This window comes from Caretta caretta, chromosome 6, assembly GCF_965140235.1.
Source record: "Caretta caretta isolate rCarCar2 chromosome 6, rCarCar1.hap1, whole genome shotgun sequence".
Taxonomy (NCBI): domain Eukaryota; kingdom Metazoa; phylum Chordata; order Testudines; family Cheloniidae; genus Caretta; species Caretta caretta.
This window is the reverse complement of record NC_134211.1, coordinates 100,093,585-100,118,906: the sequence shown is the minus strand read 5'-3', so window position 1 is coordinate 100,118,906 and position 25,322 is coordinate 100,093,585. Positions and strand designations below refer to the sequence as shown.

Here is a 25,322-nt window from a genome sequence, read left to right as displayed (position 1 = left end):
AAAGAGCAAATTAATATTTTGTTTTTCAAATTGAAAAAAAAGGATGAATTGCATGTACATCAGATTAGTTTGAGTAATTCTTCAATATTTTATTCCAAACAAATAATCCTTTTAACCCATTATAGAAGACATCATGTATTTGCTCCAAGTCTCTAAATGGATTCTTAGAGCTAAATTGCAGTTTGTATGTCTGGATTTCAAATAGAAAAGGAGTACTTGTGGCACCTTAGAGACTAACCAATTTATTTGAGCATGAGCTTTCGTGAGCTAAAGCTCACTTCATCAGATGAAGTGAGCTTTAGCTCACGAAAGCTCATGCTCAAATAAATTGGTTAGTCTCTAAGGTGCCACAAGTACTCCTTTTCTTTTTGCGAATACAGACTAACACGGCTGTTCCTCTGAAACCTGGATTTCAAATGAACACATAAGTCATTTAAAACAAACAAAAGAAGACTTTGTGAAACCTAGTGAGATTAGTTTGCTGTCCCACTGTACCATCATCAAGATATGGTTACCAGAATATTGAGCTTGATTCTCCAGTTGTTTGTCCTCCTTATTCAGAATTGAGTGTAAATGAGCTAAAGGAGAACAGTAACTAGCTCTTATGCAGGGACATAAAGAGCAATAGAAAAAAGGGGATCTCTCAGAAACAGGGAAGAGAAGCAGACAGGGACAAATCTGAAACTCTGAAACAGACAGGGACAAGCTCTGAAACTCCCACTGACTTCAGTGGAAATCACTCAGTACCTTGCAAGATAGAGCCCTAACAGCCCAGTCCTGCTAAGGGGTGAGCATCCACATCTCCTACTGAAATAATTAGTAGCTGATGGTATTCATCACCTTGAAAAAATTGGCCCTAAACTTGATGCAACTCCATTCATTTTACATGAGAGCAGAATAGGGCCAAAGTAAACCCAAACCTGCGCCTACTGAAGTCAATATCAAAACTCTTGTCCACTTTAATAGATTTGGGATCAAATGTTGTGACATGTATCTGCCACATTTATACAGCAGAAAGATTGTAATAAAAAATGGAAGGGTTAGATGCCATCCAATAGATCCTCACCTACAAAAGTTGCTAGCATCAGGAATGAAGGGTTAAAATCCATTGATGATGTAATAACCTGGTATATGGATTTGTGTACAGGTCCAAAGTCCAGAGTTTGGTCAATAGGTCAGAGGCCTAGCAATAGCTAAGAGAAAGCAGAATAACCCAAGATAACCTTGCTTTTGCTAAGATATGGCTGGTCAGCAAAACGCCAGATGTTGGGGGCAATAATTGTGTCTTATTCAAAGTTGCAAATGGAACAAAGAAGCCTTGTTTCTGTTGTGTTAGTTTCTTCTGTAGGGAGATGTTCTTCCCACACATCCAACCTTGAGTTTATGAAAGGTTCAAGCATGTCAGTATAAGGTATGGCCTCCTCCCACCTCCCTTTCCCAGGAACCAATGCCTGCCTTAAAACACAAATAAGCAACTTGAAAGACAATCTTTATTGCCATATACTTTCACTGTTTCTTTGCTTTTACCCCTAGATATGTATCTGTTGGACAATCAAAGGAGCGACTTCATTCTGATTGACCCCAAATTAAATCCAACATATATTCTATACTAATACATTTATTAAAGTATTAATTAAATGCTAAATGTTAATTTGTTAACATTGAGACCATGGGCAGAGACATTATGTAATCTTTTGACCATTGGCTACTGTGCTATCAAATCTTACAGCTAGACCTATCCGGGGATGTGGGACTGCCTACCCCGTCACTTTCCCCGCCCATGAAAAATCCATATATTCCATTGTAATCAATTAATCGACAGTGTCTCTGAGCCTAATAAGCTAGGTGACACTCCGTCAGTGCTGTACGTAATAAACTCCTATTCTTGACCTCTACACGGTGTGGATTTATGTCCCAGGGGCTCGTCCGGGATGCAGGCTTGTGAGCTGATTGAGGATTTGAGACTAAAATCCAAAAAAAGAGATGAGTATGTTTACTTTACCACCTCATTAGGCCAGGGATAGAAATCTGTCATCCCCTTTCAGACACATCTTGTTTCCACTTTTAAATTTAAGTGTGAAGGAACCTAGACACGTGTAGTCCAAGCAGAGGGTTAAATAAGGGTACCCACTGGAAGGGAAGACGAATGCAAGAGGGTCATGTATTGTTTAAATTAAGGGGGTGTTACGGGGGACTTGGATAAACCACTAACAAGCGATTGGCTGTGAGTTAAGCCCAAGACTGGCTGGGTACACAAGAGGTAGGCAGTGCAAACTGGTGTCCCATTTCCTTATTGCACGTAACATTGCAAGTCCTAGGGGAGTGCCCCCACCAGGCATGTAAAGTACTTGCTTTCAAATAGCACAAAGTCTCCAACCAATAAGACAGGCAGCTGTGTGTAACATAAGACTGTGCGGCAGTTAACAAGAAGGGGGAGACGTTCCCATCAAGGCTGTGGAACTTGAGACCATAGCATAAAAAGGGGGGAAAGGTAAATCCCCATCAAGGCTGTGGAAATTGAGACCATAGCATAAAAAGGGGGAAAGGTAAATCCCCATCAAGGCTGTAGAGATTGAGACGATGGCATTTAGAGGAGAAAACGTAAGTTCCCAAAAACAAGGTCAGCAGCCAGGGCAAGTAAAAGACCATGGCATCAAAAGGGGAGGCGATAATTAGCCCTCGAGAGTATTTAAAATATAAACATGTCAAAACTCAACAGGCAGCAGCTAAAAAAACAAACTAGTCTGCAGCCGGACCAGAGGCAGATCTGGTTACTTGGTGGAATACTCAGAAAGATGACAAAACAGAGAAGGCAGTAATAGTGTTATTAAATATACTCAACCTAAAAGAAAAAAAAATTTCAACTTTAAAATCTGAGAATCAGGCTCTAAAAAATAAGAGCTTGTGCTTTAAACCATGTAAGTGTCAAGAAATTTTAAAAAATCCCAGAACAAAACAACTACATTCACCATACCTGGGACACACGCCCAGAGCAGGAGGGGGAGAGCCCACCTCTTGGCATTTGTCAGCCAACTGCACCACTAGTTAACTATCTGGGGGGGGGAACTCAGCAGCACAAGGCAAAGGGGAGGAATCAGAACCCCCTCCATATATTTCTTCATGTAAAAGGCCAAATTTGGGCACCCCCAAAGACAATAAAGGGACATCACAAGGATTAATTGCCCCATGGGAGCAAGTACAGCGTATGGCTCCAATCAAAACGCAGTTAAGGAGGTTCAGAAATGTTAATGCCGAGGGTGAACCAGTAAGGGGACTCAGGACAGAAACAACTGAAATCTATTGTCCCTTCACCCCCCAGGAAAAAACAGGCGTTACTGTCTGATTTACCCAAACTCAAACGAGATAACAAGAACACTGAGTTATGGGACAAGCTGGATGGCCTGGATAAAATACACGGTCTCCATAGGAAGGATGTTCACATCCTGGTCAAGTGTAAGTGCCCCAGAGGTGTATGAGACAACCTGGAAGATAAATGGAAGACGGGGCACTGGGCTGAAGATCATAACCCCAACCCTGCGGGAGGGGATCAAGCTAAAGAACCAGCAGGAATTCCAAACCCAGAGGCAGGCACTGTAATAGAATTCAGAACTGCACTATCTGCTGCTCTAGGAGCCCAGACCACCAACTGGGGGTCTGCAATCAGTGGTTCAGCAGAAGGGGGAGTCTGCCATGTCTTATGCTGAAAAAAATGGAATGCATTCTGAGCTTATTCAGATCTGGAGAATATAACATCCCAAGATCATGATGTATTCCTCCAAATCCTAAAGGAAGGGCTGTCTGCAGACCACCAAGTGGTCCTGGCATTAGGCATCTCAGTGAGAGAGACATGCTCAGCGGTAATGAAATGGGCCACAAAAATAAAAAACAGGGAAAAAAAAGAAAGGTAGCAGCAACCACCCCCTCTAAGGAAATTACAGCAGTTCATGCAATCAAAACCACTACCTGCTTCACATGCAATAAGCTTGGACATCTGGCATGTAACTATAAAAATAAAAATGAAATCGAAATATGCAGTAATTATAAAAGGAGCGGCCACTTAAAGAAAGACTGCTTCCACCCCGGGGGTGGTAAGGAGGGCCAGTGGCCAAACAAACAGAATAAACCTAATACAACTAGTACCCAAAAACAAAAACAAACAAATCCAGGAGTTGCTCAAACTCCTGGCTAGCAAATAGGTATTAGCGGCCTCTGTGGCTGGAACCGAAGGTGACCCCAGGATGTTTCTTAACAGACGAGTGGGGGGCCGACTGTGCAACATGTTAACAGACACAGGAGCCTCGATATCAATAACCAGCCAAGATCTCCCCCTCACCTGTTAAACCACATGGATTGAAGGAGTGGGAGGGGGAAGATTAAAAACAACCCTAAGCCAGCCAGTAAAACTAAAATTTAAAAATATAGTCACAGTCAGTCAAATTTGGCTTTGCCCCGAGCAGAAAGACACAATTTGCGGCATAGATCTCCTTAAGGAGCTCGGGGGAGTAATCAACCCCAGAGCTAGCTGCACTAAATGGACCAAAGGGTCCAAACAGAAGAAATGATCTCAAAATATAGCCATGATTGCCAGTAATAAAGCAATAATACCGGGGGGAGGTACAGTAAAAACACTGTGTTCCCTTCACCCTGAAGTGTGGGCAACAGATAAACAAGATTGTGGGCTAGTAAACATGAAGCCCATATCTATAGAAAAGTCAACTCATAAAGCCCACAGGCAGTACCCAATTAAACCAGAAGCCTTAGAGGCAGTTAAAATTATAGTCACTAATTTAGAATCGAAAGAAGTAATTAAAAAAACCACCTCCATAACTAACTCCCCAATTTGGCCTGTCCGGAAGCCAGGCGGAACCTGAAGGTTAACTATAGACTACACCCACCTTAACTGGGTGACTCCAAAGGCACATCCTATTGTGGCAAGCCCCGACACTATCCTTAATTTGCTAAAACCAGAATACTCAATATTCTCAGTCCTGGATATAGCTAATGAATTTTGGAGTATTCCCCTTGCAAAAGAGAGTCAGGAGAAATTTGCATTTACAGTGGGAGACCAGCAGTACACTTGGACCCGAGTACCCCAGGGGTTCCATAATTCTCCCTCTATCTTCCACAAGGTGATGGCAGAAGTAATAGCACAAGTGCCTTTGGAAGGGGATACTGTAATATTGCAGTATGTAAATGACTTGCTAATTGTCAGTTCAAATAAAAAGGACCATTTAAAAACCCTAAACAGACTGTTTATATATCTTCGCAAGGCAGAATTTAAATTAAGCGTGAAGAAAGCTCAATTGCAACAGCAGCAGGTTTTATATCTAAAGCATAACATATCACAGGGAGAGAAAGCACTCACAGTAAACAGAAAGCAGGCAGTTCAAGAGTTAAAAAAAACACGGACAGTTAGGGAAGCCCAAAAGGTGCTGGGACTCCTCAATTTCTGTAAAACATATATTTCGGAGTACTCAAAAATAGTGGAACCAATTCAAAGCTTCACTAAAGGAGAAAAGCCTGCAAATGAGTTAGTAATATGGGGCACAGAACAAGAGAAGGCATTCATAAAAATAAAACAGGCTTTAGCCTCTGCCTCGCGCTTAGGTTTACCCAATATGGAAAAGCCGTTTCACCTTTACTGCAGCCATAGTAAAGCTCAATACTCAGCTGTATTGACACAACTTAAGGGAGATAAGCAATGTCCAGTAGCATACCTATCTACCTTGAGACCCCCTGTATCCCAGGGACTACCAGAGTGCAGTGCGTAGCAGCTCTGAATTGCGCTATGTGGGCGGTAAAAGTTTGTGAATCATACACCCTCACAGGGAAATTAGTGCTACATACACCTCATACACTTATTAATCTCCTAATACCGGGCAGCTAACATCTGTAACAGATGCCCACAGGAGTCAGTGAAAATCAACATTGTGCTTGCAAAACCCCAACTTCTCTATAGTAAAAACCAAAAAAATAAACGTAGCTAAATGTCTAAACATAGAGGGAGAGGTACACGAATGTCTTATAAATAGAAAAGAGGAAGTGTTAAAAAGAGTTTTAAAAAAGCCATTAAAAATTCAAATATAATTCTATAGGTAAATAAATCAAAAAAGTATAAAAATTAAGTGCCACACACCAGATGAGCAGTGGTACTCAGTAATGGGACAGTAATAGCGTCAAGTCTAATAGAAGAATCAAAGTCAGCACAAGAAGCGGAGCTAACAGCCCTCACTGAAGCTTTGAGAGTGGGGGAAGGCAAAAAGCTCACTGTATACACAGACAGCAGATATGCATTCGGAGTAGTACATAACTACATGGACGTGTGGTCATGCAGGGGTTTTATAACAACAACTCGCAAGCCAATTAATAATGTGGAGGCAGTTCAAAGACTAACAGAAGCTGCCAAACTACCATCAGAACTGGCAGTAGTAAAAATAAAAGCATATAATAAAATCTCAAGCAAAAAAACTAAAAGAAAATTACTGGGCAAATAAACGGGCCAAAGAAATTGCACAAGTAAGTCCTATTAAGGTTTGTGCAGCTGTAGTGCATGAAGAAAAAGTAAATTTAAAAAAACTGTATGCAACCATAAGCCCCCCCCCCAAAAAAGTAAATTAAAAAAACAAAGCTGTGTGTATAAAAATCACCTCTGGTATAAGCCGGGGTGGGGGGGACAGGAGGGAGGAGGAGCTGGTAGCCTCGGAGTGGATACGGGCTCTGCTGCTCCACGCCATCCAGTCTCCAGCTCATCTGGGGTGGAGGCAAATAAGAGCTGCCCTAAAACACTAATGATGGCCCTCTATAAAAAAAAAATGCTTTACTATTTTAAATCAGCATCTGTCAATACTAACAATGTTTCCACAACTGTCTCCACAGGTAAACAAAAGAAGATGGAGGAGGAAGGACTGAAGGGTGACCAGGACACCAGAGCGACCATGGCGAGACTCCTGCTGTGGCTCCTGCTGTCCCTGTGGTGCATGAGGAAGGACACAAATAGTGTGCCACATGCAGGGTAACACCCTTAGACAATGCTGTGACCCTCTTCAAGGGACAGTGTCTGTACTTAATGCAACCAGTGTCCAGATTACCTTTAAAGGGGGACAGCTGCGTACTACTAGTGAAGGGGACTACAAGGTCCTGGGCTACCCCTCATTTGAACACAATTACATGGCATATTGCCATGATGGCTTGGGAGGAAACACACAGACCTCGATACTAGAATTTGTGGGGGATTTTGTGGGAAAGAAACCAAACACTCATGAAAGATCATGTGCCAATTATACTGACATGGTACCTGTGGAGGTTAGGCCTGTTAATTCAGAATGAGGTTTACCACTTAAAGCACAGACGGAGGTATCCCCAAAGGCATGGCATAAATTTGTTAAACAATGGCCCAAATTAAAATGCCCACAACTGGTAACAATTAACCAAGTTATCAGAGACAGAGTGGAACCATCTGACTGTGTGTCATGCCCTGAACAAATCCCTGTTCCAGAATCAGGATTGGTAATGATAGGACCAGCACTACCGGTCCTCACCTTGGTGGTGGTATTCCACACTTACAGGGTGGAGGTGTGTATTCCATTAGAGGAAGTGAACAGGCAGTGTGCAAAGGTCAGGCCTCGAATAAGTAAAAATGTTACTAGCCTAACAAATTGGTGAATGCTTAACCAGACAGAAGAGGGGATTACTAGATACCCTTGCAGGATGGTTTGGTGCAGGTAATTCTGTTGGCAATATCTATACCATAGCATGCCAAGCTGAGAGGAGGGACCAACTTAAATCAAGGCTGGCAGACACTGTAATCTCTAATGCCCCGGGAGGACTGGATACTCATAGGGCCAGCCTATTGATCCTAGAGAGCTGAAAGGATCTGTCAACCTCTGTATCCACTTCATTAAATATAACAAATACCTGGGTCAAGAAGTCACTAGCCTGCTAATAAGTAGTACTAAAATGAAGGCACTGGAGGAGAGTTGTTGGAGAGCAGGACAAACTTTGGCCACCACCACACAGGGAATTGTAACTGATCTCCTTGACGGCCAGGTCCACCCAGCCCTTATGGAGGTAATGGAACCCTATCTCCCCAGTACCCTTCCGTGGGCATAAAAAAACAGAGAATCAATAATTTTTTAATAATTGCTCAAGCAATTTTTTTACATTCAGCAAGCCCAGAGGTGCCAGGGGTATGAACTGTCAAGCCTAGAGATGCCGGGGCTCAGCCCTGGCAAGTCCTGGCACAAATTAAGCACTGCCTCCCCCGGCACTCTGATTGGTTCAGATCTTGGAGGCTGACTGGGGGTGACTTGCCAGGTGGATTGTCCACAATGAAAAATTTCCTATACAGCTTCAGAAACAACTTCTGAGTATGTCTAGAAATGGCTACACCACACCCTATTTCTAGATATTTCTGGGTTCTTCTAGCTGAGTTGCCCTGCCTTGCTCTCTGTATTTGTGCAGAGACATGGACTATTCTAACTAAAATTGATGTCTTCTTTCACTTTCTTTGGGCCAAACAAAGTCAATTGCTGCAGTATAGAGCATGTGGGTTACACAGAAACAATGTTGTGGGAAGATTATCACACCAGTGGGTTTGATAAATTCACTTGGCTTTGACCTTGTGTCTTCTAATACCACCCAAAATAGGCAATGTGCAGCCTGCAGCATTTAGCTACATAACCATAGCACATTGCACAGAAAAATTATTAGAGAAACTAGAGGAAAGAGAAAAAACATGGAGTTTGTTATTACAAAGTAAAAGGTAACCCAAAGGAGGGCAAGTACAAATTGCAACCCTAATGAAGAGTTTCAACAGAAATCACATATAAGCATTAAGCGAACTGGTCTTTTCAAGTGCCACCTATTACATTATACATGGTTGAATAAAGACCCCTACATTATTTCATCAAGACTTTGCTAAAACAACAGAAGCAAATTTTGGCCTCAGTAAAATTTGTGCAATTGCACTGAAATCAATAGGATTGCAAAGTGTAAGTCAAAGTGACATTTTTGTAATATTAAATATGTATTCATATTCTGTACTAATACATGTACTGTACTAATGGATCATTTTATTCTTTTTGACTGCACAACTCTTTTTCTTTCAATATAATACAATATACTGCAATAGAACTACATGGAAAAATATAAATAAACTTTAGAAATGCTACACAGTAAAAGTCATTAAAAATCAAGATTATGCAACCACTTTGCACATCGTGGGCCAGATTGTCAAAAGTGCTCAATACCCACAATCAGGGCTCAGCTCCCACTCAGGCAGCTAAATAAAGTGACCAGATTTTTCAAAAGTGTTCCATACCCAGTAGTCCTATTGTTCTTCATGGTTTCAATCAAAGGTACTAGATGCTAAACTCTTGAAAATCTGGCTCTCTGTGTATTTTATGATATATATCTTACAATATAGATGGTAGTGCATTAAACTATACATTCAACCAAAGAGGAATACAAAAATGCAACATGTATGCAATGCAGCAGAGTCAAAGGCACTGTTAGAAACTTCCCTTTTACATTGTCTGACATTTTGTTGCTTCGGCTGTGCAATCCGAAGGTTGCAGTAATGCAGTTTGCATTTAATTTCTTAGGTTTTTAAAAGAAAGTTAAAAAAAATCATTTTGGAGCATAAAGAGATGATGTTCAAGCCTTGCCAGAAATATTCACCTTTTGGCAGAGATCAAAGAGAGAATATATTTGCTCCAAAGTTGGATTCTTTTATGAAGTTAGAAGAAAAAGGTATGAGAAAACGAGAGAAATATTTTTCCAGCTTTAACTACAGTGGATGCTAGCAGGATCCTGCTATGATATATATGTGTACATAATATATTTCCCTCCTCTTTCTTTGTGAATTGTACAGCAGTTCTCAAACTGTGGGTCGGACTCCACAGTGGGTCACGACCCCATTTTAATGGGGTCGCCAGGGCTGGCATTTGACTTGCTGGGGTCTGGGGCTGAAGCCGAAGTCTGAACTCACTGCCTAGGGCTGAAGCTGAAGCCCAAGGCCTTCAGCCCTGGGTGACAGGGCTCAGGCTTTGGCTTCAGCCCTAGGCAGCAGGGCTTTGGTTACAGGCCCCCCCGCCCAGGGCTGAAGCCTTCAAGCTCTGCCCCCCACCCCCAGGCAGCAGGCTTGGGCTTCGGCTTTGCCCACCCCAGGGCGGCAGGGCTTGGGTTTCAGTCCCCCTTCCTGGGGTCGTGTAATAATTTTTATTCTCAGAAGGGGGTCGCACTGGAATGAAGTTTCAGAAACCCTGGGATAGACAGATAGAGGGTGAGTGAATGAGCTTGTGAAAAGTTCTAGATTAACACCCCTACAGATTGAAATAATCTACTTACTCACATAACAGGTACAGCTGGGTGGTGTCAAAGCAAAGTTTCCTTACATTCACCTGGCAACGTGCCTCAAACCCTAACCTTCTATGGGTGAGAGGCTAATTCAGTTTCCATGGTCCACTGAGTCCTCCACTTCTCTACTAATGACTTCCAGCAAGGTTGACAGTGAGTGTGACATGGACACTTGGAAACTGAACTAACACAGCCAAACTTGTTTCAACTGGAACATCAAATAGCCAGAATATGGTAATTACTTTTAGTCCTTGCTGACCGAGGCTGGGGACTGAGCTGTCAGACTAGAGGCAAAAAAGGCTCTATAGACCATTATTAATCCCATGACTCATCCAGTTCGCTCACTAAGTACAGCAATTTGAGCACCAGCATTTTATTTCATTGGTCCAGTAGATGATTATTAAAGCTTTGGTCAGCTATCTAACAAAAAATGAAAAAAGTGCAGAAGCTGAGATCATAGTTTGGACATACCAAAATAATGTGGTAATATTGTTTATATACAAACAGGCAGCTTCAATGATAAAATCTCTGCAAACCATTCAGAGGATTTTACTGGAACAAAACAAGGGGACTGCAAAAGATGTCCAGATTTCATCCAACTTGATAGAAAGCATCCCTATTACTTGGTTTGCCAAGGGCATAATAAACAGATCAGCAACAGGATCTGCTGTTTTGTCTATAATAGCTAAAAAAAATAAATAATTAAGCAGTCCATAGCAACATTCATGTAAAAAACCATGGTAATGGTTTTCAGATGGGGACTGGATGGCTCAGGGGCACAGATTATGGGAAGTCTTTCATCTCTAAATTTACCACAACATTCATATTGAAATCTGTTTTTTAAAAACATTACTGTGCCCTCCAATGCATTTTAAGCCAGTGATAAGTGCCATTAAAGGTATTCGTTCATACTGATCTAAGGAAGAATAAAAGGGACAATGTCTATTTCATGTTATAAAGCACTAGAGGGACCCAACCTGTAAATTTCCCCTCTGTGTCTGAATCTCTAATGCCCCACTATATATATATATTCATTGATTGATTGATTGATTGATTGGGGATTGGATCTGGGGTTTCATTCTGTTAGAAAGATAGTGGCCATTACAAAATTTAGATCCTGATTTGGAACTTTCCAAAAGTTCTTGGATGTTTGGATCCAAGTGTATTGTTCAGATTCATCATTACAGCACAGTCCATTTGTAGGAAATTCTCATGCATGTGTTTATATCTAATGTACAATGATAGATGCTGTTGGGCTAAGAATAGTTCTCTCCATTCTTGTCTGCCTGTTAATATGCAAATGTCCTGTTGAATTTCCCCATAGTGTGCCCTTAGGGTGGTTTGTGGAAGACAGCTGCAAGCACTTGGTTTACTGTCAGCTCCTGGCTGGCCTAAGTCAGGCTCTAGTGGGTTTAGTTATTAGCTGTTCTGTTTTCATAGGCACTGGAGAGTTGTTTGATTGTGCACGAAGGAAATGGTTTTATGGCTGACCTCCCTATGAACAAACACAGAAAGGGTACAATCACACTAGGATGGTTGGCTCCTTAAAAAATATGAACAACTCTTTTTCCAGTATGGTGGTTTGAAATAACCACAGTAGCTTCCTGCACTGTGGTTCTTATTAGGCTAATTTTCAGACTTGGAAGCTTGAAGTTAGATACCTGTCACTGATAGTTGCAGCTGGTCAGGAACTTTTTGATTAAATGGTTTTTCATTGGAAAATGCCAATATGACAAAAACTGGAAAATTTCACAGGAAGAGTTCAGAAACTTTCTCAGGTCCAGGATGGAATTTGTAGTCAAAATGAACAAGCATACTAGAATACTAGCCAATAGCCTTGTGGTCAAGGCACTCACCTATGCTAAAGGAGACCCAGCTTCAAATCCCTATTGTACCTGATTCAGAGGTGGGACTTCAACACAGGTCTCCCACATCCCAGTTGAGTGCCTTAAACACCAAGCTATTTACTATTCTTAGGGCTCATGTTTTTCATGAACATTTTCACTCAAAATTCACTCAATGCAGCCCTTCTGAAAAATCAAGGCACTTATTTAGCTGCCTGAGTTATGAATTAGGAGACTAATTAGTGCAAATTGTGATGTTAGTTTTGTGATGTGGAAGCTAGCAAGTGAACTGAGACCATTAACTCATGCACAATGGTGCTATAAATAGTATTTACGTAGGCTGCCAAACACCCACTTGTTGATAATTTTTGGTAACTACTAATGGGTCAGATTTGAATCAGTGATGTAGAGGTGATAGGCTCTGTATCCCATCCCTTATTTCAGACAGTTTAAGTTATTTAAAGTAAGGTAATTACTTTGGGATCTATTTCAGTGCTCCATTACACTAGTTTTTATTCTGTTGGCACTTCATTAATTTCAATAGAGTGACCTTGGTGTCAAACATTTGTAATGAAGTGGAGAATCAGGCCCACAGACTATAATGAGGAGCTAGAAAACACCTTGCTATATTCTAAAATATTGGAAATGTCATCGTTACATTTCAAGGGTCTGATCCTGCAATCTTCAATCACCCAAATACTACTTATTCAAGCCTCTAGACCCACTGACTTCAGCTTCAGACTGGGGCCTCATGAGTTCTCACAAACTAGGCTGGGTTGTATCTGGCTTGGATGGAGAAAATGCTAGGGTTCTATTGGAACTAGAATTAATGATTTATCAGGTGAACCATGCCCTTCAGAACCAACACCTCCACTTGGTGCAGTGGGCCAAAATGCAATTGGCGATACCATCTTTAAGATGGGACATACAACCAAGCTGCTGCTTCTACTTTACTTACCACTTTGGATCTCCTCTCAAACATTCCTCCCCAGCACCCACTCATCTCTCTGCAGGGATTCTTTTGGAGCAGGCTCTGAAACAACCTTTCCCTTTCTCAACCTCCAGCACAGATCTCCCCTGTGAGCATATTGCTTACTCTACCCCCACCAAGACCCCCTCTTGTCGTCTTCACTAAGAATCTATCAACCCAGTTTTCCTGCCCATTGGTTTCTACCGTTAACACCTTTTTCCTTTTAAATATTTTTCTTTTTTTAAAGAAAAAGAAAGCTATAATAAAAAATTAAATGAAACCACAAAACCCCATTAGGGTAACACTCAGTCTGACCTAGATCTACAGAATCAAAGAAAATTCAGAGCTAATAATGAATCTGCTTTGTTCAGCTACTAGTCATGTCTAAGTATGACAACTCATGGGGCACCAGTCCGTAAGTGCCTTTCTGCAGCAACAGAACAAAATTATTGTTGGCTTATCAGCAGAGGCCACTGAGTTAGTTTTCCTAAATAGTGATGGAGTTTTAACATTTAGAAATATAGACTCTGGAGAAAATTTGCCTCATGGTTATAACAACTTTAAAATAGGTCAAGATCTAGACTGAAATATTCATGTCCTATTAACTGAAAGTGAAGCCAACCGGATTTATCACAAAACCTGAATGGAAATGTATGTTTATAACCCACTGGACTGAGAATTTGCAAAGATGAAAGTGAGAATTTTACCATCAGTTTATTGGTCCTTCAACAATGATGTTAACAACTGAAACCAAGGTTCCCCCCCAAAGTTTATAGGGAGGATGGAGACAAGTCAACAAGTAGTCTTAATGTTAGTCCCTAAAGTAGGAAATATATGGAATTAAAATAAAAATTTCTCCAATTATTACTTTGGGATAGCTTTGAAAATATATACAAAAACTAGAAGTTAATAGTGCGCAAATAGCAATTACCCTCCAAAAATGTTTTTCCTCTTTCCCACACACTCAAATGATCTCTTCCCATCCTCAATGTGTTATCTGTTTTAATTAGGTTAGATTCCACTTGGGTCAGGAACTTATTATGTCTGTAAACTGCCAACAGCACCTCTGTTACTATATAAATAGGTTCTATTCTAATAAAATCACAGGAAATAAAGCCATGTATAAGACCTCAATATTACTTTAGTAATTAAGAATGTGCAAATTGATTACACCACTACTTAACCCTTAGAATGCTGGCATCAGTTGACTGGCAGTTGGAAGAAACTTTGTGAAGATGGAGATTTTGTTCCCCACAAACAAAGGGCACAATTCTTCCACGTCTTAGTATAATTAGAAGCAGCACCTAACTTGAGTCCATTATTTCATAATGAGCAAGAGAATGTACTGTGTAAAACCCATCAACTGCCAGCTGATAAGTACATATTACTAGATTTTATTTTCATATTTCTTCATATTCACTAATGGCAATTTTCTCAGTAAGACTCAGCTTTTGCTACATCAGTCCACAAGAGTCAATCCTCTCCAGAAAATAACTGCCTCTTATACATGCTGCATCTAATACATGATTTTAAGAACAGTCTATTAGCACAATCCACTAGTCTGGCACAGAGTAGCATGATGATGTAATACTACGGATGGAATCAGAATTTATTCAACCTTTTCTGAAGACATTGTTTTTATAACTGTGAGTTTTCTAAGTGTAGACTATGTAACTGTAAAGTCTTCTTCTGTTCTTCTGTAATGAAGTAATTGTTCTTCTAATCCAAAATTGTCTATCAACATAGTGAATCTCGGTTTCTTTCCATCTGCAGACAAGGCTGATTGGAGCTCATAAAGAATCACTTTAGGTGTTGCTGCTCCATTTGGCTGTTAAAGGCTGCAACTCTGACAAATTATTATTGGATTTGTACACCTTGACCAGTTTGAACCTTTGAAGTAGCTCTCCTTTCTCTTGAGTCTGCTTCGCCAGTCTTATCTTCTCCTCCAGCAGATTTTGTTGAATAATGGGAACAGCGTGGGAAGAATTCTGAATACACAGAGATGTGTCTCATGTAAAAGACTTTTCAAATGTGTACTTTTAGCACAGTTTTTCTTCAGGCTTTCACAGCCATCTTGTAATCTGGGACAGAGTCTTTTTGTCGACAGAGACTCTTCTTTAAGAATAGTGTAATCCTTTTCTTCAGCATCTCTTCCAAGGCACTTTGCTACAGTGAAATGAATTCCGCCACAGCAGAATTAGATGAGCATCTAGCTTTCCTTAATTGCTCCCTACATGTTGTGTTCATTGGCTGTTTCCTTGATCTAGTGCTCCAAAGAGCTGGTGTCCCACAGTCCTTTGGAGTCCTCTGCATTGATGTCAATTTGTCTAACAAGGGTGTTTCCATATTGAGAATGAAAAGCTAATTTACTTTGAATCCTCAGGTGCAGGCTGGTCACTGTATAAGTATTTATATGTATAAAAGTGTAGATTGCCAGGGTGATAGAATAAATGACCTGTTAGGTCCATTTCCAGTTTCTATGTTTCATAGAATCAGAGGTCTGTAAGGAACCTCGACAGGTCTTCTAGTCTAGTGTCCTGCACTCATGGCAGGACTAAGTATTATCTAAACCATCCCTGACAGGTGTTTGTTTAACCTGCTCTTAAAAATCTCCAGTGATGGAAATTCCACAACCTGCCTAGGCAATTTATTCCAGTGCTTACGCACCCTGACAGGAAATTTTTCCTAATGTACAATCTAAACAGTCCTTGCTGCAATTTAAGCTCAATGCTTCTTGTTCTATCCTCAGACGTTAAAGAGAACAATTTTTCTCCATCCTCCTTGTAACAAGCTTTTATGTACTTGAAAACTGTTATCATTCCTCCCCTCAGTATTTTCTCTTCTCCAGACTGAACAAACCTAATTTTTTCAATCTTCCCTCATAGGTCATGTTTTCTAGACTTTTAATTATTTTTGTTGCTGTTCTCAGGACTTTCTCCAATTTGTCCACATCTTTCCTGAAATGTGGTGCACAGAACTGGACAAAACACTCCAGCTGAGGCATAATGAGCAGAAGAATTACTTCTTGTGTCTTGCTTACAACATTCCTGCTCATAAATCCCAGAATGATGTTTTCTTTTTTCTTTTTTGCAAGTGTTACACTGTTGACTGATATTTAGCTTGTGATCCACTGTAACACACAGAACTCTTTCCTTCATTTCCCATTTTGTATGTGTGCAACTGATTGTTCCTTCCTAGGTGGAGTACTTTGCATTTGTCCTTATTGAATTTCATTCTGTTTACTTCAGACCATTTATCCAGTTTGTCCAGATCATTTTAATCCTATCCTCCAAAGTGCTTGCAACCCCTCCCATCTTGGTATCATCCTCAAACTTTATACATGTACTCTCTATGCCATTATCTAAATTATTGATGAAGATATTGACCAGAACCAGAGCCAGAACTGATCCCAGTGGGACCCCACTTGATATACCCTTCCTGCTTAACTGTGAACCACTGATAACTACTCTATTTTATGAGATGGGGAAGATTTAATGGGTGGAAACGCAAGGGAATAAAGATTGCGCCAGAATTGAACCAGTCCCCAACACGGTATTATTGGACATGCTGCCTTTCAGCTGAGATGTAAAACTGACTTTCTGACCATTTATGGTCATTATAATACAATGGCACTTTTTGCCAGAGTAGTGTTGTTAGCACTTGTGTCCTGACTAAAATCCACTTTAGGTAATAAACACTCTACCTACTTATATGTCTCTGCAGATTCAACTGGATACACTACACAGCTGCCCCCATCTTGTTCCAAACTGTTACGTAGCAATGATGTATGACATCAGGGCTCCAGGCTGCTACCCGAATTCATCTGTCTTCAATGGGAACAACATGATGGCAAGAGTGGGCCCTTAAAAAGCTACCACATTCCAATCTTGAGGTGGTTGCATTTCAGTAGTTGGTGAAACGTCCATAATATGTGGGTATGCTCATATATAGAGAGAGACTGATCTGGCTCTTAAGAAATTTAATTGTAATACTCTTATTGACCTCAAGTGGAGCATGAATTTATCATGCAATTTCTATACTGACATAAATAGCAGCAAATATTGAGATAAAAGTACTATTTCAAATGTAGGAAGAGGCAGTCTTCACAAATGTAGATATGTTCTAATTATCACTAGACTGGTCAGTAACACTGGAAAATAAGTAACTACGACAAGAATAACATATTTTCAACATTCCTTAACCAACAAAAATGTTATCATTATTCTGAAATACAATATTGCTATTCCTCTTTCCTTTCAGGGAAATTGAAATTTTCATTTGTCTCTTCCATAGTACTTCAATATTATGGTGATGAGCATTGTAGTGATTATAGGAGGGGTGGGTATCACTGCCTATTTTTAAGGTTGCCCGACACTTCCCATTATAAGACCCTCTTTTCAGTTGCTTATAACTTTGCCAGGTGTAATTGTTCGGGCTGAAATTTTCCTTGCTGGGGGTCTATCTCAGGCTTAAATATTTTGGAAAATTTCAGCCAAAACAGTTCAGCTCTTTCCGAGAATAAGGAAAAATAAATTGTGCTGTCCACGTTAACAATTCTGGTGACCTTTTCTTTGAGAAGCTCTAGTGTCCCCATGCTTTGGAGCAGACACTTGAAATTTGGCAGAGAGAGGCCTTTGTTTCAGGGATGTGCCTTTTGCCTCCCCATGAAAAGGAGCCAAATATGACAAAATTATAAGCCTTTGGAAAATCACAGTTCACAGATGTTTAATAGAGAATTCTTAGATTTCTTAGTTAGATTAGCTACCTTCCCTGAAGAGTCCATCTGCCCTGGTCATGCTCCAGCCCTGAGATAAGCAGGACTTTCCCTGCAATTGAAGCTTGGGCTTCTGCAGGCTGATCCATGTCCAGGCACCGGCAGTGCGACCAGGGAGACTCTCTTGTGCTCTCAGTGACCCCCTGCTGGGCTCAGGCAACTGTAGGGAAGGAAGTTGCCTGATTTCAATGCAGAGGGGACAAAAGCCAGATATGTAGATAGAAGGATGGGAGCGGGGAATAGATTGGAACAAGGAGCCTGTGATGAAGCAGAAACTGGCTGGTCATGGAAACTAGAATTGGGGCTGGAAGCCAGAGGCAGAAGACTAGAACAGGGAGTGGTGGGGTAAAGGAAGGGGAGAAGACTGTGATTTGCTGTGCAATGGACTGGGACTGGGAGCCAGGGATGGCCACAAGGCAGGAGGAAAAGAGAGCCAGTCGATGGCGAGGAAGACTGAGATCACATGAGAAGCCCAGGGGCTGGGAAAGGACAAAAGACTGAGACCTGTTGGGAAAGGAGACTGGGACTGAGAATACAGAAGACAGGGAGAAGGTGATGAGGGGGAAGAGGAGACAGATCTGACAAGGAGCCAGTGTCCAGGGGAAGAACCAGGACTGGTTAAGCAAAGAGACTGGGACAAGAAGCCAGGGAGCCGGGGACATTGTGTTTGGATGATGAGCATGTGTAAGTAGATTGGGACTGGGAGCCAGTGGGTATGGGTTATGTAGGGGGTGTGGAAACTGGAGGTCAGGGTCAGAGTGAGAGACAGATTGGATGAGGAGTTGTGGGGGGTGGGGAACTGGGAGGGCAATGAGACTGGGACTGGGATTGGGAAACCTGGGACTGTGATGTGGAGTCCAAAAGGGTAAGATTAGGACTTACTTGGCAATGAGACTGGAAGTGGGATGGGAAGCCTGAGGTATGGAGACTGGTGCTGGGATGAGGAGCCAGTATGATGAAGAGACAGAACAAGGGCACATTGTAGGGGACAGAATAGAAGAGAGTCACACTTTGGGGGAATGGTCAGAAGAGCTTCTGTCAGCTAGAGCACATTCACCTCCAGAGCCTGGAACGGAACTCCGGATTCCCGAGACTCAGCATTCTCTGCTGTCTGCAAATAACTATGAAACACACTGGCAAACTGTCCCATCTCCCCCAGTGGTGCTACTACTGTTGCTATCAGTTATGCCAGTGGCTCAAGTAGAAGAGGTCTACGTGCTGAACATAAAGGTTCCAACCTTGCTGATGCCCCATGTGGGTGTCATTATGATGCCAATTGAGGGAAAAATAGTATGTGATCATGTAATTAAAGAGCAACCTATATGCATGTCAGAATTGCTGGACAACCAGCTGAGACAGGAGCAGATGCAGGCTGGAACAGGTGTTGGCTAGCATGGAAACAGGCACAGGATTATGTTGGAACAGAAGCAGGAGCAAGGGAGGCTAGAGCTGGAGAAGAAGCAAGGGGCAGGGACTGGAGCAGGAGCATGGTCACTCTGTTGAAACTACTAATAATGGGAGTACTCCCAGCCAGCTAGTGATATTGAGCAGACAAGAGAGTACTTCCCCTAGGAGCCTATATACCAGCCTTGGGATCACCTGGGTGGGTCCTTGTCTCTGGATTGGCTGAATCCTGGTTGAATGGCATGGGGCCTGTCAACAGACCTGCTGGTAATTGCTTCTGCTAACTCATCAGACTCTCTGACTCTGGGATGAATCATCAGGTTTAGGTAGGTTCAGGCTCACAGGTAACTCAGGCTTAGGCAGGCTCAGAGGTAACTCAGGGATGAGTCATCACAATGTCCAAGGGGGCCAAATTAAGGTTGTACAGGCAACCTTAACTCTGGCATTTCCTAACTTTTGAGAGCTTGACTTTTCAATCTTAATGATGTTCTTTTAATGTATGTTTTTTATATATGTATGTAGAGTAAATCAAAAGAATGACACCCTAAATTGGTGGTGAAATGGCAGGGTCTTTCACTAGAAACTCATTTGTTTGGAAAATATTATGCATAATAGCTTATTTTCACATGTTAACTATGCTTCTGTAAAACATCTTACCTGGCAATGGAAGAGATAAATTAACTCAGTCAGTAAATCAACAAAAGTTATTTTCTTTCAAAACTATTCTTATGCTGCTGGATGGCTATCACCATGTGATTATGAGTTTAATTAATCATAAGGACACCTGGAGCTTGTGTGTGGGCATTTCTGATGTACTTACATCTATTAAACAAACATAGTTATTAAAAGAAACCCATCTAAGTTAAAGTCTGAATGCTTGGGGAGATTTATATTTCATTACACTCCACTGCATACACATACACACACAATATACCCAGCAACAACAAAACCTGGCAGTAGTTCAATCAAAACCCATCTAAAATCACTGTTGTGTTTTGCCATCTACCAGAAAGAAAAGCTCAGCATGGGGAGAGCACCTGTTTGACAAGTTTTAGCCTGCAGCAGGTTGACAGCTAAGAGAGTTTTCATAAATGTGTCTCTGTGTGTGTACATGTATATACGTACATAAAGCTGGATGGGAGAAGGGTATATTTTAATGAAAATGTGACACTGAATGACAGCACTGCTGCTAGAGAAACTCACTCCCCAGCAAGCTTCCATTCAAAATCTGTAGCTTTGTTTACAACAAAATGCTTAAGAAATGAGACAGTATCATGCTCAAATCTCTCTCCTCCCTCCCCATACGCATTCACTATACAAAGGTAACAATTCTTTAATGAGTTAGTATGTACTGCATAACTCTCTGTAAAACAGTTAAGTATGGAAGGATGGGGGATCAAAAGCAGGATTTTTATGGCTGGCTGAATTGAGTTAATTTGTTCCCTTTTGAATGTTTGTTTTTTAAACGCTGCTGGGTGTATTTTTCTACTTAAGTGTTATGGCAACTACAAAACTTGTACAGGAAAGAGTTCTGTGGGGAAATGTTTTTTATTCATTTCAAAAGTGAAACCCCAAAACTCCTTGATATCCTGAACCAAGGATTTTTGGAATATCTACCTTATTGCCTGGAAAAGTTGTGTAGTCAATAACTCCTTTAGTAGCTCAGCAAATGCTGACTTATGAGGCAATTCAAATTAAAGTGGGTTGAAGTGACTTTCTAGAGAGATGTATAAAAGATTTCCCAGCTACATTGCTGAACTGTTTATATGAAAAAGCATAACAGAATAGCAAGACCAAGGCAGCATCAGGAAACTACACCTACCCCCACAGGATGCTAGGAGAAAGGGACTAAAACTTCTCTGCTGTCACTGTCTCCATTGTGTGTTGTCTGGCACTGTCTACACCAGGAGATGCTGGGCGAGATGTTTTAAAACCCTTTTCTGCCATTATGATGCAGTGCCATCCATCTTCACCCACTCCAAAGGATCCTGGGAGAAGTTTAAAAGCTGTTTGTGGCTGTATTCTTCACCCCTTTAAGCAAGAGTTTTTGCTCTTCCTGAATATTTTGTCTTTATTACTTGTTACCATTAATTGACTCTTTTCCCCCTTTGAACTTTAAAATGTTGAAGCTAAAAATTTTAGAAGTGTACCTCTACTCTGAAAAGTAAAAATCTAGAAGTGTTTTAAAAGGTTCCCCTTTATTATCTCCCAAGGACTTCTGGGTCAAATCTGCTCAATTTACAAAAACAACAGTGGTTTTCCTAACTGTCTGCCCTGCAAGCTCCACCTGGATTCTGAAAATCACCTGTGTTCATTTTCTTGATCTCTACACATGTCCAGCAATACATATTCCACAAACAGAACTTGTTCCCTGAACCTGTAAGAATTATTGTGTGGACTGATCCTTGTGGCTACACATAGATAGGTGCTGGAACAATGTTTATAGTGGGGGTGCTGAAAGCCATTAAACAAAACTGCAAACTCTGTAAATGATAGAAACTACTTCAAACCAGGGGATGCTGCTGCACCCCCAGCACTCCTACTTCCAGCACATATGTATAGATCCAATGAGTTCACTGGGAGAAAACTTATGCAGTTCTCCTTGAAGAATCAGTCCCCAAAGGGGCTTGGATATTTGAAAATCCCTGGAATAACATTTTGCTCAACAAAGCCTGAGTTAAGTGCCTAGTCTCCCTGTACAATGCGTAAGATGAGATAGGTGCCTAAGAAAGCAATTCACAAAAGCCAGTATGCTAGGCAGGGAACTGCCTAAACTAGCCAATGGGAGATATTGATGAGAGTGGTGGGTCCCATGCACCTCTTAGGAAGTATGGCATCTTAAGTCCAGACTGCAGGGAGATGTCTTTCTCTATTTTTGTTCCACACCCAGGAACACCTGTCTTGGTGTCAGGTGGCTTAGGCACCCAAGATATTTATTGTGGGAAATGCCTCACTCCACACATGGCAGTGGTGCCCACCTTTTTTTTGCCCAGTGGTTACAGTGCTTGTCTGGGATGTGGGAGAAGCAGGTTCAATTCCTACCTCAGCCTGAGGGTGAGAAAAGATTTGAAGAGGGATCTCCCATCCCTTTCAAGAGGGCACTCTAACCACTGAGCTATGGGCTAATCTAACAGGGGACCTACCTCAGTGTCTCCAGTTGAAGCTATTCAAATGTTAATAAACACTTGTCATTAGGCCAGTAAAAGAGTGAGTGACTGTACAGCCTGGTTAGGGCACCTGCCTAGAAAATGAAAGTCCCAAGGTCCATACCCTGCTCCAATGACTCTTTACTTATGCAACGTGGAACAGCTTTAACAGGAGACACTGAGGCAATCCCACATCAGACTATCCAATAGTTCAGAATTATAGTACTCTCCTGAGAGGTAGGAGACACCTGTTCAAATCCTTTCTGCCCCCTGGAGTGGGGGGTAATTGAACCCAGGTTCTCCCACATCCAGGCAAGTGTTCTAACAACTGGGCTAAAAGTTATATGGGGTCCATTCACTGCTGAGGCACCTCCTTCTGTCTGTTCTAGGGATTAGCTCATTCCAGGTCTAACACCTCCTTCTGCTTCTTGCTTAATCTTAAATACAAATTTTCCTGTATTTATCTTAAACCACTAAGATTTGCAGGAGAAAAAAGTGGCTTTATGTTGTGAGAAGAATTTTCTTTTGCAGGCCTGGTCTACACTAGAAAATTAGGTCAGTTTAGCTCCATTCCTCAGGGGTGTGAAAAATCCAGGTGGTGTTAAGCCACCCCTGTGTAGATAGTGCTTGGTCAATGGAAGAATTCTTCTGTTGATATAGTGACTGCCTCTCAGGGAGCTAGATTATCTATGCCAATGGGAGAAACCTCCCCTCAGCGTAAGTAGTGTCTACACTGAAGCACAACAGTTGCACCTCCAGCATTTTATGTGTAGACAAGCCCTTAGAAGTTAGATAGTTCATTATTAACTATTCCAAAGTCTCCACTATCACAACTTCAGAGGGAAGAAGTTTGATCAAAATTTTTATAATTCCATTATTTGATTGGTTATATTAGCCCTGTATTTGAATGAAATAGTTGAGGGTTTGGGGTTGGTGTTTTGTTGTTTGTAATTGTGTGATCCAGAAAATAGCATTTGTATATATAAATAGGGTTGTAGTAGTCAAAGCTCTCAAAAGATTGAATTACTAACAGAATATTTTGAGGAAATCTTTCATTTATGGTCCAGAAACATTGGATATTTGAGTAATCTTGTCTAATTTTACTAGAATTCAATTAATATAAAAAGCAAATGTGACTGCTTGCTACAGATGCCTTCTATAAAAGTTTTGTTACCTAGACAACAATTTTGTTTTCATATTGCCAGAGGCCTAATTTGTGGCCTATTACATTGTCTGACTCTAAATAGCAGTTTGGACTTTGCTCACTATTTTTAAAACTATGAGAAGAGCAGTGACAATCACTCGAGGGGACTGTTTTGATTCTGTAGATTTTAATGGCATAGCAAAATCTAATTTTACAGGATTTTTTTAAAAAGCAGGTTTGGCTCAATTGTAGCATTAAAGTTTATTTTGGCTCATAAAAGTTAAATATTAGGCTAAGCATCTTGTACATTTTGACTTATGCTTAAAACTATTTTAGAAGTAAATATTTGGAATTAAGTGTCCAACTTCCCAATTTTAAAAAAATTAAGTACACACAGCCTTAACACATAGCTAACAGAGTGTTGGGAAATCATTAGAAAAAGGGATAGATAAGACAGAAAATATATTGCCTCTATATGAATTCAAGGTATGCCCAAATCTTGAATACTCTGCCTAAGCCTCATCATGCATACTTCTATTTTTAGTGCACTAGCTGGAGCCCTGCTAGCACAAACCTGTCTACCTGTGGTTGGAGGCTTAAGCCCAGCTACAGTATAGACATGCTGCTGCCCTCAGAGAAGATACAGGGCATGTCAGCATTGCCACACTCATTTCTAATCAAGTTAGATACTACTCAGAGCAGAACTCTCTTTACTAGCAAGCATTTAAGTTAACTCACCTAATGTGTTTAAGAATACAGCAGAAGAGATGCAGTCTTTCTTAAAGTACCCCACCCACTCCAAGTTAGTGGTTAGGAGATACTACACAATTGCTCAGCCCACAGGGGCTTTACATGTTATAAGTGATTGGTACTCTGAAACAGCCACCTGGTTCTACATTTCTGGAAAGGCTGTATTAGTTCAATATAGGGGAAAACTAAAGCTATCCTGACATACTAACCCACGTCTCTCCCAAGAATGGAACTGCCACCCTATTATGCCTTGAATTTGTAGTTAACATTTACAAGTCCAGCTAAGTATATGAAGAAACATTAAGTTACAATTAAGGATCCAAGGACTACATATCCCCCCCTGAACACAAAAGCCATCCAAAGTGGATGTAGTCAGATTAAAAGCATTCTTCAAGCTCAGACAGAAAGCTCGGTACACTGCAGATATGGCTGCTGTGCAGTTGTTCACAACAGAGTTGAGGAATAGAGAATGTCACTTGGCAGAACTGAAATGATTAAGAATGTTGCTACATGCAGAGGAGTAGTGCCAACTTGTTTTTGACATGGGAAACTGATGTGGCAATATCTGAGAAGTCAGCCGAGACAGCAGTTCTAGCTTCCAAAAAAAGCTTGTGCTAGTTCCTTTGGCCCCACTTTGCTTACTGGAGTGCATCCAAGTGCTCTTTTGCCCTTTCCCCTTGGTGGAACTTAGGTCTTGAATTCCTCCCTGTCCACCCAGTTTTGTTTTGGCACAGAGTGTCAGACAGCCTAGACTCCATGGAGCTGTCCAAGCTTTCAAATAGATTTAAATAATGTGTATAAGACGACACCTGCATGTAGTTCCTATTGTTAGCACTTAGGCTGACAGCACTCCATTTTAGTGAAATGAAGTGTTGTGTCTACACTGATAGTTGTAGAGTCAGCATTACACTAGTTTGACACCAACTAAATTAAC

General features: G+C 41.1%; 1 pseudogene; it reads right to left on the bottom strand.

The window, feature by feature from the left end:
* Positions 1–13,552: 13,552 nt before the first annotated feature.
* On the bottom strand, positions 13,553–25,186 carry LOC125637733 (swi5-dependent recombination DNA repair protein 1 homolog; annotated as a pseudogene).
* Positions 25,187–25,322: the final 136 nt, after the last annotated feature.